Source organism: Crocodylus siamensis, chromosome 9 (genome assembly GCF_052110815.1).
Source record: "Crocodylus siamensis isolate JL-2025a chromosome 9, ASM5211081v1, whole genome shotgun sequence".
NCBI classification, from domain to species: domain Eukaryota; kingdom Metazoa; phylum Chordata; order Crocodylia; family Crocodylidae; genus Crocodylus; species Crocodylus siamensis.
The window spans coordinates 27,741,635-27,758,198 of record NC_143403.1 but is presented as its reverse complement, the minus strand read 5'-3'; positions in this window follow the sequence as shown (position 1 = coordinate 27,758,198).

Below are 16,564 nucleotides of genomic sequence, written 5' to 3'. Positions count from 1 at the left end.
AGAATGGAGGAAGCAAAGGTCCAAATGTCAAGTGTCTCTCTCATGTCTGAGGAACAATTGTCTCATCCGTTTTTTGAGGTCCTGGGCAGACCTTGGCCTGTAATGGTATTTTCTCGTCTGGCTCTGAGGATTGTGCCCATAGCTGTCATTGTTTAACCAACAGCCTTTCTATTAGACAATGGCTGGTCCCAATCTTTTGTTCCCAAGTTCTCATTTGTGTACAAAAACCACACTGTATTTCTGAAAGAAAAATATTACAGGTTTGAGCAAAATATTTTGTTTCTCTAAAAAGATAAAAAAGAAAAAAGTCTGTAAAAACTGGCTCTTTGAGCAAAATATTTGTTTCTTGAATGTAATTATAAACTTCATTCTACAATCTTCCTGACTTCGATACTTATCTTGAAGAGTTCAGTGAAAATAAATTGTTTTCATGAAAGCAGAGAAACCATTTGATAAACACACTGTCTCAGAAAATTGTTCCTGAAGCACAGGTCACTCTCTCACTTTAAAAGAAAGAAAATGTGTTTTAGAAAACAAGCCAGACAGCAGAAAAAAACTTTTTTTGTTTTAGCCAATTTATTTTAAAAGGCAATGCATAAACCACATGGAAAATTCTGCATTGATTATTTAGGCTGCTGTAAGAATCCTAGAAAACATAGTTGAAATGTTTTTATATTGAAGAAGACTGCATTTAGTAATGATTTTGAATATGCACTTTATTGTTTAGGTTTACTTGTCAAATGTATTGCTTAATGTTATGTATTCATGGAAGTGCCCATTTACCAAGGATAGCACTGGATTGTCAGCCAGTAGATACCTCAGAGAACTTGGGATCATGGGATCATAGGAAGGTTGGAATGGAAGGGACTTCACGAAGTCATCTAGTCCAGCCTCCAGGTTGGCAAACTTCAGGTCCGAAGTGTGGAAGATCCAGCTTGGTGAAGCACACAAAAGTCAGAACCTTAATTTATAAAGTTCCTGTTAAATTAGAAAGACTTTAGATATTTATTATCAAAGCATCAAAAACAAAACATAAAGGTACGTAGCCCCACAGGGCATTTAATCATCTGTCGGTCAAACTACCATTGTAACCAAAGATTGAAAGCCCTCTCTCCTAATACCCTCCACGTGGTCATTCTTCTAGTACTAGCCAGTTATCTTTCACCATAAGTATGCCCCCTTGATGGCCCAGTGTCAAACAGATTGGTCTATGTTCTGTTGCAGTGTGAAATGTCAAACTAAAAGGAAAGACATACCTGAACCAGAAACTGAAAGAGGTGGAGGGTGCTCTCAGAGATAGAATGAAAATGAAACCTCATCTTCAAAGGTATGATGATCCATTTATAATTGTTATTGTAGTGCTTTCTAGATTTGGATCACAATTTTAGAAATGGGGTCCTGATCCACTTAGCATGTGCTGAAGTCTCTCCCTGTTGAAGGTCCCTCACATGTTCATGTAAAGATTTTTTAAAACGCAATTATAATTTTCTGAATTGTGATAGTGTCTATGATGCCTAGTCCCAAAACTCTACTGCACTGTGGACAGTATACGCACAGAACAAAAGGAGAGTCTTGGAACCAAATGGTTTACAATGTAAGAGTTTGTCTATATAGCACCTTTAGGCTGCTTGCAGCCATGGAAAAAAACCCCAAAATGGTGCTTTACCTTAAATTTGTCTCATTCCCATACTGAGCCCAGTACATGCCCAGAAGAGGCAGCATGCAGCTTTCCCAGTGTCTGTATAGATTGGTTGCTTTACTAGGGCTTTATTGGCATTTTTATATAATAGCTGATTGAATCAACTGTAGCTAAAAGCACCAAAAACACCCACTGAAGGGCCTGATCTATACAGAAGCTCTGAAGCTAGGTTGAAATAACATGCTGCTACTTCTGGTAAGGTGTTTCCCCCCACCCCCACCCACATCTGTCAGCACCCCTAATGAACTAGTTCTGGTATATCTATCCAGCACAACATTGTCACATGAGCTAGGGACAGATATTCAAAAAACCTGAGCCTGAATTGATCTAATCTTTGCAGGTCAGTCTAACCCAGCTAAGTTAAATCAGTTTTGTAACCAGACAGACATCCCAGAAATGCAGGCACATGCCTGCAATGGCTCAGGCTAGAAGCTGGGGGGGAGGGCGAAGCACTAGAGCAGCCCTCCCCTCACTTCCACAGGGCTGAGCTGAGGGTGGCATAGTTTGGCCCCGGCAGGATGCTCTAATTATTCCCCCTCCTATGCAACTCAACAGGGAATGTTTATCGTCTCTAACTTGTGTTTATTGACCCATTAAGAAAACAAAGCATCTCTCCATTAACTAATGGAACTCTTCTTAAATAGCTCTTCCAAGCAAGGACAGTAAGCTGCTTGTTGATTAGCCCCCAAAAGCCTGTCTGCCTGTCGTCTCCCACATCACAGACTGTAGCCAGCATGTGGTCTGGTAGGTAATGCTGAGGTGTCTGCATAAGGCAGAGGGGAGTGGGGAATAATTCCTGCTTAGCAGGGAGAAGCCAAGCAGACACTGTGCCTGCAAGTCTCTGCCGGAGCTGTATCCAGGGAGCAGAAGGGAGGGGCCAGCCCTGCTGTGGAGCAGGGAATCCCACCCAGCCCAGAGAGCATGCCAGGATGCTAGGGGTGTCTGGTTTATCTTAAACCAGCAAGAGATCTGGGACAGACATTGCATAAACTGGTTTGACCCAAATCAGTTAAGTCGATACTACATTCAAACATGTTTATCTCAAACCGGTTTCAGTCATTTTCAAACTGGTTTATGTGCACTGAACATCTGTTCTGTTACAGGTTTAAACCAGTTTCTGATCACTTAAACTAGTTTATGTATAATGTCTGTCCCTAGCCATGGAGATACCCTACCTGTACTTAAATAGATTCCTACTATCATATTACTGTATATACTAATTAGTTAGTTCTTATTTGGCTTTTTTATCAACATATCTCATAGCACTGTAGGATAGGAAGTACCCTATGTTTAAGATATTTTGCATATAAGTCAGTCGCACATTTTCTATTTCAATTTTAGGAAAATCAACTATTTCCCTGAATATGTTGATAACTACAGACAAAATCCTTGAATTGATATTATCATTACAAAATTCCATAGGAGAATCCAGTAACTAAGAAAAGGACCTAAATAATTAGAACAAATATCAAATGAAAACTGCACTGAAAAATTTCATATTTAGTTTTTTTATTGAATGCATATAATATTACAATTACAAAAATCAAGATTGTCAGGAGCCTTATTAAAGATTAACCTAGCATATAATTCAATGGTGGTTTTTATTAGGGCTGTGTGAAGCTTTGGGAGGTGATTCAATTCAGAGGAGATTTGGCCTGATTCAGTGGCCGAATCTCTGAATCCAAAACAAATCAGGGGACCATTTTAAAGGTCTGAATTGATTCAAAGCTCTCTGTATCTTCAGAAAAGATTTGGAGAGTGCTGATGATTAGTCAGTCCCCGATGGCTGCAGCAGGGAGCTGCAGCTGAAGTCCAAGCTGGTAAGTATTAGGGGTGGGGAGGGGACCACTGGGGGGACCCCTGCCAGCCCCCTCAACTTTCCTCACTCCCCCAGCCACCCAATGGCTGCCCCCACTCGCCCCAGCTCCCGGTGCTTTAAAAAAAAGCCCCAGTGCTCACCAGGTGTTGTCAGGTGGGGGGTGGGGGTGATCCCCACTGCTGCCCACTGCCCCAAGATGTATGGGGGGCACTGCAAAAGCCCCTTGACCCCCCCCCCCATTGCTCTCCCAGCCTCACCATGGGTGCCCCACCCAGGCCAGCTCTGGCCCTTTAAGAAAAAAAAATCCCAAGAAAAGTCCCAGAACTCACTGCTCCTGCAGTGGCCTCATGGCTTGGGAGGGATTGTGCAGAGCCCCCTGTGTAGTTTGGGACAGTGGGGGGCAGCAGGGATCGCTACCCTGGCAGCAGGAGTGGTGAGTCCCGGGGCTTTTCTGTTTTGGCGTTTTTTTCTTTAAGGGCCAGAGCTGGCCTGGGTGGGGCACCCGTGGGCTGGGGAAGCAAGGGGGCAGTCAGGGGGCTTGTGGAGAGCCCCCATGCAGCATGGGGCATGGGGGGCAGTGGGGATCACCCTGCCACCCGGCAGCACCTGCTGAGCCAGGGCTTTTTTTCCCCAAAGAGCTGGGAGAGTGGGCAGGGGATGTGCTTGGCTGATTTGGAGATTCAGCAGCATCCTAGAGATTCGCACAGGCCTAGTTTTTATGGTTCTTTTGAAGGAAAAGATTGGCTTATAATTGGAACAATACAGTAAGTGACATTACCTTCATTATACAGATGTGGAAACCGAGGCCACAGATAGGTATTACATTTGTAGCACTAAATATGTTCTTTTTTTGTGAAACAAAATGTAAGCAAATAGCTGTTCAAACTTGTAGCACTAGAAAGACACTGAAAGTGCTACAAAGTGTTGCACTTTCAAAGAGTGACTTCTCAGCACTACTGTTTTGTAGAGCTACATGTAATGCCTGTACAAAGACATGTAGTACTACAGCATCCCACATTCTCCAAAGAGGAAAGACAGAGGGAGGGAGACCAGCTGGTCCCTTGATATCCCTCTTTGCAGTGAGTTGTCAGAGATTCCTGGTTCCACAGCCACTTAAAACAGTCCTGATGTTCTCTGGGAGTGTTTAAGTGTGAGTGTGAGGGAAGCCACTTCCCACAGCTACTTGAACAGGACCACCAGGATCATTCAAATGGTGGCAATAATTCCCTCACCCTAACCCTTCCCTCCCTGGCCCACTTTGCCACTTTAGTGCTCTGACAGCAGCAATACTGGGGTGGCAGGGCAAGGGTGCAGTTGTCCTCACCCCTGCCACCCCTGCAATTATTGACAACCTGTCCCCTTCTCTGGCAGAGAAGGCAAGTTGTCAGTGATCAGACTTGTCTGTGGGGCAAGTGAAACCCAAGGAGTAGCCTTTTATTGTCCCCTGGCTGGTGCCTTTGGAGCTCTTCAACAAGGGAGCTAGAACACTTGTACACACTCAGAACATTACATTTCTGTAGTACCACAACATGTTGGACCCAGTGGACCACACTGCTGTCCATAATGAAATGCCAGATATATTGCAGGATACTAGGGCAATAAAGGTTGATTGTTTAATAGTGCCCACTGTACATGGGCTAGTTGTGCTGAACAGAACCACCAAGGCATATGGATCAGTGCATATCTGATCTAAATCAATGTTAACAGAAAAGTGTTTTCCTGTCTGACTTTAGGCGGGAACTTACCCCCTTTTATTAGTTTCATTTGAAAATGTTAACTGACCCTAAAATCTGATGAGGAAGGACCTTGGGCTTGATTAAGATAATTTGGGATACTTTAAAATGGTGTTAATCAAATCATTTTTTTAGTCAAAAGTCACTGCTGTAACTGTTATTTCATGTGATGAATCAAAATATTATTGATTTTCAGCAGCCGTTCCTGATAAGTAGAATATGTGCCTGATCCAGAATCTAATGCAATTAATTGGAAGGAGTCTCTTTTGTCTTCAACAGGCTTTGGATCAGATCTTATGCTAGAACCCATATTACTTTTCTTCTCTCTTTTTCTTCCTAAGTGGAAAATATCAGGTCAATCTCTATAATAGTAGCTATCAAACAACAGCCCTGTCATGTGACAAGGAATATCAGCCTATTGTAACTCTTGCCCATGTTATGTGACTGGGTAAAGAAACAACCACACCCTTCTACAGTCTAATCTCCTGTCAATCCCAGGCTTCTATCCCTCCTTTTCACTTTTCTTATGCTTTTTCTACTTTCTGCTTCTCTTCTCTCAGTGTGGGGATTGAGACATCACAGCTAAAATATCAGGGAATTGATTGTGCAAGTTACAGTATTTGCAAGATACTGATTTGGATTTCTGGTTTCCAAACTGGTACAACTGTAAGGCTAGGGACAGACATTCTAAAAGCCTGAGCCTGAATTGATTCAGTCTTTGCAGGTTAGTCTAACCTGGCTAGGCTTGATTAGTTTTGTAACTAGACAGACATCCCAGAAATGCAGACACATTCCTGCAGTGGCTCAGACTAGAAGCCGGGGGGCACCAAAGCAGCCCTCCCTTCCCTTGGACAGAACTGAGCTGAGGGAGGTTGTGGGGAGGGCTTGGCCAGACTCCAGCAGGACACTCTGATTAGCCCAGCAGGGAATTGATAACAGTGTTTATCACCTCTAACTCAGTGTTTATCACCCCATTAAGAAAACACTACCGGCTACCTGTTGATTCTACCTGTTGATTCAGCAGGGACCATAGCCAGCATGTGGTCTGTTAGCTAATACACAGACACCTCCTCAGCAAGGCAGAGGGGAGGGGGGAATTGTAACGGGGAGTGGGGCAAGCAGCCTGCAGTCGCTGCTGGAGCTGCATCCAGGGAGTAGAGGGGAGGGGCCAGCCCTGCTGTGGAGCAGAAAACCCCACCCAGTCCAGAGAGCATGCTGGGATGGTGGGGAAGTCTGATTTATCTTAAACCAGCAAGGGGTCTGGGACAGACATTGCATAAACCAAGTTTGACCCAAATCAGTTAAGTCTGATGCTACATTCAACATGGTTTCTGTGCACTGAACATCTATTCTGCTACTGTTTAAACCAGTTTCTGATCACTTAAACTGCTTTATGGGTAATGTCCTTAGCTTAAATTTCAGAGATGGCCTGGTCTAATGTAGGGCATTCAGTAACAGGCTATAGAACTAGGAACTCCTGAGTTCTACTCCTGATTCTTCTACTAGCTAATAGCACAGTCTTGATCAAGTTACCTCTCTAATCAAGTTACCTTTCAATTTCAACCTCTAAAAAGGGAAAAAAAGCATCAGTACCTCATAGTTTGTAACCATTTTTCATATGGGGATACTGAAGAATGAAGAGAATAAAAAGACTTGCAGAAGGTCTTGGAGACTTATGATACTTGACTGGTTAGAACCTATGACTACTCATGACTTTTGGTGCTTTTCTAAAGATACTTTCTTGCTATGTCCATTAATATCTAGACAGTACCCTTGCTGGACTTATAATAAAATGAACTAGGCATGTAATATGAGGGTTTACAAAGTTAATACTGAATATTTTTAAATGGGTGGTGTGACTTTGTATATGCACATTTTTGTAATTTGCATATTACTGATTCATTCAAATACAATTTATTTTCTTGCTGTAGAAAAGCAGTTTGAGCATTCGTAATGGATTTTAAAATTGAATTATGATGATGAGTCAGAAGACAGTACAGCTAAGGATGGAACAGAGTCATAACTTATGTGCTACATCCTGAATTAGTAATACACTAGCAAGCATGTATTCTGATCCTATCTAAAAGGTGCTTTTAAAAAATGTCGTCAAATTCAAGGCTACTTGGTATAAAGAAAATCCTTGGCTGGAATATTCCATTTGCTATGCCAAGATGCTTGCTTTTCTTACACCAGCTAAAAAGAATGGAATACTTACTTAAAATGATGAATACTTCATTGTTACAACCACTCTGAAAGAAGAAAAGAAAGTAGACTTCCAAATCCATGGCTTTACTGAAGGCTTGGAAAGTGAATAACTAGAGAGAGAGAAATTTGATGGAATCCTTTCAAGATTAAATGTGCAGAAAGATAGAAGAAGTGCTATGGAGCATATTCTGCCTTCAGTTATGTTCACGGGATAGATAGTATATAATTAAGAACAAGGTTTGGCCATGTATGCATCAATTTAAAGCTTAGCAGAGATTATTCAGCTTCAGCCACTTAATAAGCTAAATTGAAGAGAACAGAAAATAGACCACTTACATACTTGTCTTATTTTCAGACCTGTTAAATTATCTGTAGACTGATGTCCCATGCAGGCGTAATATTTTATTTGAAAAGTTTATCATAATTTCTATTCCTTTTTCCTGAAAATGGTTCTCTGTTCTCACTGCAATTCCTGCCAGAGGTAAAACCATAAAAATACTTGATTCCTATAGAACAGGGGTGGGCAAAGTCCAGCTGGTGGGCCAGATCAGGCCTGTGGTGGACTCCATTTTCCACTGGCCCCTGCTTGCATTACTGAGGCCAGTTTCCACGGAGCGCGCAGAAGCAATGGGGTCATAACAGCGCAGGGCCAGGGTTTCCACGGAGAACAGCCCCAAAAGTGCTGGCAGTGTGTGCAGCTGGGTGGGGAGCTGCTCTGGCACTAGGATTGCGGCGCTGGAGGGGCAGGTGAGAGAGCACCAGGCAGAGGGGAGCAGGCTGCGGGGGATCAGGGCCATGGAGGATGAGATTGCAGGGCCCATCCCCTCAGGCTGTCACCATCCAGGAGTTGGCAGGAGGCAAATAGAGGATGGTCACCTCCAGAGCCAGGAGGCGTCAGAGGTGGTGCATAGCTACATCAACTGTCAACCCAGTACAACTGGGGAACAGGTATACAGCCCTGGCAGTGCTGGAGGAGACTGGGCGTGAGGAAGAAGGAAGGGAGGAAGCCACACCCTCATCCAGCAAGCCATCATCCAAATCAACTGAGCATCATCCAGTGACCCAGAGGAAGAGACATTGGGTTATCGTCATAGGGGACTCCCTCCTCAGAGGAATGGAGGGACCCATCCACTGCACAGACCCCAATGTGAGAGAAGTGTACTGTTTCCCAGGAGCCAAGATTGGGGACGTCACAGGAAAGATCACTGACCTCATCCGGCCTTCCGACTACTATCCTATGGTCCTCATCCATGTGGGAACCAATGATGCGGCCCGGAGTAGTCCGGACCAGATCATGGATGGCTACAGGGCTCTGCCAAGCTTAGAGAGTTGGGGGCCCAGGTGGTCTTTTTGTCCCTCCTCCCAGTTACTGGAGGCCGTCAGTGGCAGAACACCTGTATCCGTGAGGTGAACCAGCGCCTCTGGAGTTGGTGTCATCACGCCAGATTTGGCTTCCTGGACCTTGACCCGCACTTCAAATCAGAGGAAGTCCTGGGGTGTGATGGTCTCCATCTCTCCCCCAAAGGTAAGAGTTTGTTTTCTTACTGGCTAGCTGACCTCCTCTGGCGGGCTTTAATCTAAGTTCGTCGAGGGATCCACAGGAGCAAGAGAAAAGTCAACCAGGTGTAGGGCCGGATAAGAGCTCAGGTATACACCAAGGGACCAGTTGTCTCTCAGGTAGGGGGGTACCCAGGGTTCCCTCAGGGGGATTAAGGTGTCTCTTCACTAATGTAAGAAACATGGGGAACAAGCAGGAGAAGCTTGCTCTCCTGCTTGCAAGTAGTAAAATCGACCTGGTTGGCCTAGTGGAGATATGGTGGGATGAAACATTATACTGGGCAGTAGACATAGAGGGCTATAGGTTGTTTAGAAGAGCTAGGAAGGGGAAAAAGGGTGAGGGGGTTGCGCTCTATGTTAGGGAACAGTATACCAGTTTTACCTTCCAAATGGGACCAGAGGAAGGCTTAACTGAGACCCCATGGGTCAAACTTCAAGGAGGGCGGGGGGAGAGGGATCTGGTGGTAGGGGTTTACTACAGGCGACCACATCAGAAAGAAGAGCTGGATCTGGAATTCTCCAGGCAGCTGGGGGAGGCCGTGCGTGCAAAGGATGTTGTGGTCATGGGTGATATGAATTACCCTGACATCAACTGGGAGGAGCAGTCGGCCAGGTCTAGCCACTCACGAAGGTTCCTGACATGCGTACAGGACCTATACCTCATGCAGGAGGTACTCATCCCCACTAGGGAAAATGCCATACTGGATCTGGTGTTAGCCTCTGGGGATGACCTGGTGGGGGATGTGCTAGTACAAGGCAGGCTAGGGGACAGTGATCATGAAATGATCCAGTTTGCTATTCAGAGAAAGGTGGGGAGGGTAACCAGCACAGCACAAATGCTTGACTTTGGGAAAGCCAACTTCGATGTGCCCAGGGCAGTAGTCAGGGAGGCACTCGGAGCCCAGGGTGTAGCTAGTATGGGGGTCCAGGAAAGGTGGTCCTTCCTCAAGGAGGCTATCCTTGAAAAAGGTCCAAGAAACCTTCATGGCTCAGCATGGATATTCAGGCTGGCCTGAGGGCAAAGAAAAAAGCATACTGGCAGTGGAAGCAGAGGGCAGGGACAAAGGAGGAGTATACCTCCCTGACCCGAGCTAGTAGGGATTTGGTAAGGGAGGCTAAAGCAGCACTGGAGCTTAGATTAGCTTCTGGGATTAAGAATAACAAAAAGTCCTTCTTCAAGTATATAGGTAGCAAGAAGAAGTCTCGGGGTAACATTGGACCCCTATGGGGCAGAGCAGGGCAGGGCAGGGCAGGGCAGGGCAGGGCAGTTGGTGACGGACATGCGAGAGAAGGTAGAACTCTTTAACAAGTTATTTGCCTCCATGTTCCTGTCTGCTGACAATGGGTTGCTCTTCGGTGACAGCGTAGAGAAGCCCAGGAAGGATGCAAGTCCCCCGATTATTAGTTCTGACCTAGTTAAGGATTACCTGGAGGGCTTAGATGTATCCAAGTCGGCGGGCCTGGATGACCTTCATCCGTGGGTGCTGAGGGAATTGGCTGGCATCGTTGTGGAGCCATTGACATGGCTATTTGAGGACTCCTTGTGCCTGGGCCAAGTCCCTGAGGACTGGAAAAAGACCAATGTGGAGGGGTAACCAACACGCGTCCGTGCCAGGCTGATCCTGCCTGACTAATCTGGTCTCTTTCTATGACTAGGTAACAAAAAGCTTAGATGTGAAGCAGGAAGTCAGTGTCATCTTCTTGAACTTCCAGAAGGCCTTCGACACAGTGTCCCTCCCAATTCTGGTGGGCAAGCTGAGGGACTGAGGCATTGACGAAGGCACAATCACATGGGTGGCAAACTGGCTCCAGGGTGCACCCAGAGGGTGGTGGTGGACGGGTCGATGTCGACCTGGGAGGGTGTGGGCAGTGGAGTCCCCCAGGGCGCGGTCCTTGGGCCGGTGCTGTTCAACATCTTCATTAGCGACCTGGACGAGGGTGTGGAGAGCACCCTGTTCAAGTTCACTGATGACACCAAGCTGTGGGATAAAGTGAATACACCAGCAGGCAGGGACCGCATCCAGGGAGACCTGGATAGGTTAGAGTAGTGGGCGGATCTGAACAGGATGCAGTTCAACAAGGACAAGTGCAGGGTGCTGCACCTGGGGAGAGGGAACCAGAATTATGGTTAAAGGTTAGGGGCTGACCCTCTCAGCAGCACAGAGGCAGAGAGGGATCTTGGAGTCAGGATTGACTCCAGGATGAATATGAGTCGCTAATGCGACGAAGCAATAGGCAGAGTCAGCCGCACCCTGTCATGCATCAACCGGGGCATCACTAACAGGTCGAGAGAGGTCTTGCTCCCCCTCTATGCAGCGCTGGTCAGGCCGCAGCTGGAGTACTGTGTCCAGTTCTGGGCACTGCACTTCAAGAGGGACATGGAGAACCTGGAGAGGGTCCAGAGGAGGGCCACTCATATGGCTGGGTGCCTCCGTGGCCAGCCCTATGAGGAGAGGCTGAGGGACCTGAATCTCTTCAGTCTCTGCAAGAGGATACTGAGAGGGGATCTTGTGGCTGCCTACAACCTTATCAGGGGCCACTATGAGTCTATGATACTATTTTGTTTATCTTTATCTCACTATCTTATTGTATAATTCATAACATTTTGCAGTTAAGTCATTTTAAAATGAAAAATGACTGAATATGATTAAATAGGTCATATGGTGATTAAGGTAAAATAGGATAATTTGTATGTTTTCTATCCCATTACTCATGTTGGGAAGATACTACAGAGCTACCCAAGGACTCCCATTGTCTTGACTGGGCCTTGGATCAGGTATTAATTAGCTATCTATAGTTGGCCTATAGTGCATCTGTTCAAAGGGTGTCAAGGGCTGGATGTAGGCTGTGGATCTATATTAACTGACCCACAGAGCTGCCTGCTGCATGCAGGCTCATAGGCCATTTCCCATGCCCGATCCAGTGCCAAAGACCAGTCTGGCATAGGTGTCACATGAAGTACATGCCCCAGACCTGCATGCTGCAGTAGTCTACCTCGGACTGGTCCCACATGCTGTGCATTGTACAAAGGCCAGGGCCACCATGTGCTGCATGTGGTTCATGGGGCTGGAGCTGTCATCCATACTGCAATGAACACACATGGCCTGTTCAGAGCACACACTGCATATAGCATGTGCACTGGACCAGTTCTGTGGGTTGGATCTAGCACAGGGGTAGGCAATGTTTTTTGGCCGGAGAAAAACACAATGCCTACCGTGGAAGATGCTAGAGTGCCGGCTTGCCAGAAAAACAAAATGAGGGCAGGGGGTACATGGTACGATGCCCTACTTGTGCCCCTTGCCCCTCACCCAAAGCCCCTGCCCCCCAGCCCTGCTGCCCCTTGCCTCCACCCAAAGCCCCTGCCCCCCAGCCCTGCTGCCCCTTGCCCCCACCCAAAGCCCCTGCCCCCCAGCCCTGCTGCCCTGTGCCCTCCACCCAAAGCCCCTGCCCCCCAGCCCTGCTGCCCCTCAGGGGAGGCTGCACTGCCCCGCTGTCTGCTCTGAGACGTGCGCACAGTCTCCGCCAGCATGGAGCTGATGTCGGAGCTGTGGAGCCTGGCACAGCTGTTTGCAGTCTGCCCGCTGCTAGCTGCAGCTGCCCAGAGCCCAGGCTGGCTACAGACAGCTGCACCAGGCTCTAGAGCCTCTTATCCAGCCTGTAAGGCCAGACGAGTTTGACACCCCTGCTTGACGCTACTTACTTTTCTTTTACTTTAAGATATTCCATAATCCCTTCTTCAAATGAGCAGAAACCTAATTATGGATTCCTTCTCATTTGTCACTCAGTCCTTTACTCATCCAAACCCCTTCTCATGACACAGGTAAAAATGCCTAGGGATAGATTTCATATAAACAGAGTAAGACATCAAGTTTTGTGATAGTCCCTCACAAACAAAACAAACAGCCTGTCACAAATAATGTGTTAACTCACAATTAAGCAGCTACTTTTTCAAACTCAGAAAGATGCTTTCTAGACATATTAGCCAGTAAACAGATTTTGATGTTTACATTTAATAAGCCTCATTCAAAGTTCTTCCCTGAACTTTGGTAGGAATAAGGTTGCTGTCTCATTCTACTTATTATTTTTCTTTTAATGTTGTTGGTGGAGAAGATCTCTAATAAAATATTTCATTCTGAAGGGCTCTATGAGTTCTGAAAAGACTCTGCACTTTTGTTATTCATTTTATCTCTCAAACGATTTACTCATTGCGTGAGTCAAAATATTTTTGCCACAGGGGATAAGTTGCATTTGTCTGCACTGTATATACCTCACATGCTTCAACCATTTCCTTCCAGCATCGAAACATCCTTTAGTTTTGTTTTAGCCATGATGTGTAATTGACAGACACTGACTGAATCTAAAACTGATTAAAGTATGTGGGTAAGTTAGTCTTTCTGCCCTGTGGCTCATGTAGGCTAGGGAGAGAAATTACACATAAATTGGCATAAGTAGTTGGAAACTGGTTCAAATCAGTAATCCAATAGACGTTCAGTGCACATAAATGACTGAAACCGGTTTAAGATAAACCTGGATGGACGTAGTATCAGATTTAACTGATTTAGGTTAAACCAGTTTATTGAACTTCAGTGTCAGATTCCATCCAGAATCAAGTTAACTCACAGTCCCCCAATGTCCCAGGATGCTTTGCACTTCCCTTATTCCCCACCCCTCCCCAAGGGTTGGCAGGCTAGCTGTGGCCCAAACTGTCTGCTTGGCTTCTGGCCTGGGCCCTGCAAGCATGTGGTTGCATGTCCAGAATCAAAAGTGAATGTCTGTTCACTTGCTTATCAGCTCAATCTATGTAGCTTAGACTAACCTGCAAAGATTGAATTGAATCTGCCTCTGGTTTTTTGACTACTTAGACCTAAACAATGCATGGCATTAATTTTTGAAGCTGCACCTATATATGTTCCCTGTACACAGAACCATCCCTAGGGGTGTGTAGGGCCCAGGGCATATCAGCCCGTGCAGGGCCAGGGGGTGGCAAGTGGCTGGAGTGCAGAGTGGGTGAGGGGGGTGATGGCGGTGCACAGCGGCTGCAGCGGGGCCCGTACAGCACTGTCTGCAGGGCCACCCAAAGTGCGGGGCCTGGGGTAGTCACCACGATTCGCCCCGCCAGGCGTGGCCCTGCCTGTACATAGTGACGCACCTCTGAAATGTGTGTGATTTTGCTTTTGGAGGATTTTTTAGGGTTGTCTTCTTTTTCCTTATAGCATTTCCATTGGTATCAACAAATAACATGGTCTAGGGCCTTCAGCAATGGAGGCCTTCTGGAGGTTGCAGTCACAACAATTTCCATTACAATAGGTGACATAGCGTCTGATCTGTGAACTAACAATATTTAGATAAGTACAGTCTTCAAGCACTTTCACACACCATTTTTTAAAAAGGGGAGAATTGTCCCAATTCCCTTCTTACCAATCTAATGTCCAGTGTTTCAAACTACTTGTGCTAGCACATGGAAATCCAGTTTATAGTATGTGTGATTCTTTCTCTCAGATACCAGGAAGGAGGAGGAAGCCTTTAAGTTCCATATCCAAAGTCATGGAAATCAGTCTAGCACTCAAACAGCTCTTTCTTGCTGGGGCACGTCTGCCATCAGTGTACTGAGGGCTGCAGCTGGGACGAGACCATGATCAGAGATATTGAAGTAACAGGCTGATTTCTGTGACACTGGATATGAAGCTTAAGGGTTTTCTCCTCCTCCTAGGTATCTGAGAGAAGGAATCATATATTCTATAAACTGGACTTCCCTGTACTAGCAGGAGTAGTTTGAACCACTGGACATTAGATTGGTAAAAAGGGATTAGGCCAATTATTCCCTTTTAAAAAACCTTGTGTGAAAGTACTTGACAACTGTACTTACCTAAATATTATTGTTAGTTCACAGACCAGATACTTTGTCACCTATTGCACTCTAAAGCCTGTGATAGCTTTTTGCTTCAGGGCTTTTTGAAATGATCCTAGTCACGCCTTTACACAATGTATTTTATGATGAAATCCCTTCACTCAACAAAATTAAATGAACTTAAAACAAAAAAACACAGTAGTAATTCAAGGCCTGTAATATGCATAGAAATGTCCTTTCTTCTCACATGGATGAGGACGCTTGGATATATCCATGGCTAAGTTTTGTCGGTGGTAGGTATTAAGGGCTTGCAATGGAGCTTTGAGGGATCTAAGTTCAGGGATAAACTGCTTCCTAACTGAGGAAGGTGAGAGCAGGCCTTAGAGTTTCTTTTAGGGTACACTATAATGCAGTCAGAGGTATAACTGCAGCAGACCCAAGATCAGTGTTTCCCAACCAGTGTGCTGTGGCACAAGTGTGCCTTCAGAAATGAACAGGTATGCCATGGAATTTTGCCATGGCAATGAGCTACAATGAAGTACAATAGGTATGAGGATGGGGAATGCCTTAACAGGTGTGCCGCAGAAAATTTTTATTAATGTAAGTGTGCCTAGGGCTAGAAAAGGTTGGGAAACACTACCCAAGATAGCTGTAATCAGTTGCAGTGCAGACCCAGCAGCAGGAGCTTGAACATGGTTAGTGGGTCAGGTAAGTACCCAGTGGATTTATGCAGCTCATGCAAAGTCCTGCCATTGCGTCTTCCTTGCTAGTGCTACCTAAACTGAGGAAATTAAAGATATGGTTGGGTATAAGTACCCCATAATTGGCACACAACCTGCACCCAGCCTTGGTTCAACAGTACCATCTTTTCACTGTTGCAAATTCCTTTCAAACTTTGGAACAAGAAAGCACTTTATGTCTCTGTCCATTTGTTTTCTGAACAGTAAAATAAGCAGGTGTTTAAAATATCAACAAAGCAAAATGATTGCACCTGCAACAACGGTAAGGAAGTATGAGTGCTCTCATACAGTGTCTTCTAGAAATGTTCGGTGGCTAACACTATAGGGTATGAAAGCCACCATAAATTACCAATGTGGCAGTAGATCCAATTATGTGGCAGCTGTGGTTGAGCAAACTTATGTGGATTGCCACTTTCCCTTTTAGACTAGCTTCCATTGACTATGAGAAAGAAAGGTTTGTTAGTAGCCTATTATGCTCTGAAGCCCTAGTCTGACATTATGTTAGAAAAATCTTTTTCTTTCTTCCACTACCAAGTTCAGATAGCAAGATATCAGTATGAATCAATAAAGTACATTACAAAAAAGCTGCAATTTAAGTAAAAAGAAAAAATGGAGTGGTGGAAGTTATTCGCCTAGAACATCTCAAGAAAAGCGGAAAAGAATTGAAAGGTCTGGTTATAGCCAGTTTTTGAAATATCTCTTGAATACAAAACAAGACTAACAGCAAATAAGAAATAAAAAAGAGTCACATGAAGACCAACTAAAGGAAATACTTCCAGAAAATGATTAAATGAATAATAGTTTTCTGATGTGAGGGGCAGGTTATAGAAAAGTCTCCAGGATGTAAAATAGAAAGAGATGATCTTATTAGGGAGACTGCAGTGTGGTATGGGAGTCTGAGAGCGGGAGAATCATCCATGAAAGTTAGAATAATGGAGCAAAAGGGGCAAGTGGGAAGATGTG